Here is a 2034-nt window from a genome sequence, read left to right as displayed (position 1 = left end):
CTCTAACTAGAGTTAGCCTAGCACTCTCACTTTCAAAGCTTGTGCTAAACCTAAGAATGTGATCAGTGAGCTCTTTGGTTGGCTTGAAAAATTTCTTAAGAGTATGGTGCTTCACACGAACTCCAGCCGCCTCAAATAATCTGGGGTGAGGCCTTATATAGCCTAGAGATCCACTCCTAGCCGTTACTTACTTTTCTGCCAAAAAGCTTAAAGCATCGGTTAACTGGTCACAGCCGTCGGTTTAACCGGTCATTCTAAACTTGCATACGAGCCGTTGCTCTCCTGTCTGTCACGCCTGTTTTTGCTTGCATCATTACACCGACGTATGCATCGACACACCGTCGGTTCAACCAGTGCTGAAGACCTTCTTGCCCCTTCAGCTCCAAAATCTCTCGGGCAAACTAAACGACCATTGCACTGACAATCTATACCATAGCATCGGTTCAACCGGTGCTTCTGGCACTTCTCCACTTGATCGACATGCCTTCTCCTCATTGCACCTTCGTATTCCTTCTTATAACATCGGTTCAACCGGTGCTACTAAATCTTCTTCACTTGATCGGTGTTGCGACTACCAATGCACCGACACGTTATATTATAAGACCGTCGGTTTAACCGGTCCTTTAAATATTTTTGCCACTAGTCCAAATCATCGCTACGATCATTTGGACACCCCAAATATATTCTTATCCAAATCATCTCTGCACTTTAACTTCAACTTGGACACCTTGACAGTGAATTGGACCATTTGGTATATGGATTGGACTCCATCAATTGGACCTAAAAATCCTAAAAACTTGAGCTCACAAACTCGTTAGTCCCATTTACTATGTTGTCACACAATCAGCAAAATCACAACCATAGCCTAATGGGGCCATGTTTTTTATAATCTTCCTATTTTTGTGATTGATGACAACACAATCAAAGCAAGAATAAAATTGTAAGAATTGACAAATTGAACCACTTACACTTCCTTGGATGCTTACCGCCATCCAATTTTGAACTTGGCCTCCCCCTAAGGTCATGATTTCCCCCTTTGCTTCTCCCAACTTTTTTAATTTGGTATTGGGCTTATTTGTTGGATTTCTTGTACCCCAAACCTTTCTTGGTGGCTACTTCTCCTCCATATTTACCCTATAATTGCTTTGATTCACTTCTCCCCCTTTGGAATCAAATCACCTAAAAGAGTCTAGTAAAACAATATAGCTCAAAGGGAAAATTAATAGCCTAGGGAGTTAGCTCCATGAATCATGATCCAAATAATATGATATCAATGAAGATACCATTTCGAAGCTCACTAGGGTGGATCACAAAATTATGAAACTAGCATGACATGAGCTAAGCTCTCCACAAATGTGTGCACGAAATGATAATGTGAAAATCAAGTGCACAACTAGATATTTGAAACAAGAAAGCTTAGATCATATCATGCACGGATGTAGCTCTAAAAGATTAAAGAATTGACAATGATACCATTGGAAAGAGTTTGAACCTTGCATACCTCCGGGGTAGAAGTTACCTTGATTGTATCACTTGAAAGAAGTTGGGTGGGAAGCACTTTGTACACCAAGGTGAGTAAATGTATGAGTACATAGTCTATGAACTTAGATATAGAATTTAAGTTCGATAGAGAATGACTCAATATGCATATGCATATGCATGAAAGCACAAAGATTACTCTTATCACGCCTACAAAGTTGTTAATTCACATTGAGAGTGAACAATACTCTCTTGGTGTGATTGCACTGGAAAGACGCCGTTGAGAGACTACAAAGGATAAGCTTTTAAACTCGATAATCTCCAAAATCACGAACCATAGAATGAACTCCTCCTAAATGTGTGCATTTAGTGTTTGAATCACCAATCAAAAGTATGCAAATTGTTTTTGACAATAATGGGAAGCTTACCCTATAGCTTGTGTTCATGGTAAAAAATGAAATACAAACCTCATGAAGTCCATGTACCATGAAAGCAAACACCGTGTAGTTTTTCTATACACTTATCAAACCATGTAGGTTGCTCATGGGTTAAAGT

This window comes from Panicum hallii, chromosome 7 (assembly GCF_002211085.1).
Source record: "Panicum hallii strain FIL2 chromosome 7, PHallii_v3.1, whole genome shotgun sequence".
NCBI lineage: Eukaryota > Viridiplantae > Streptophyta > Magnoliopsida > Poales > Poaceae > Panicum > Panicum hallii.
Note: the sequence above shows the minus strand (reverse complement) of the source record.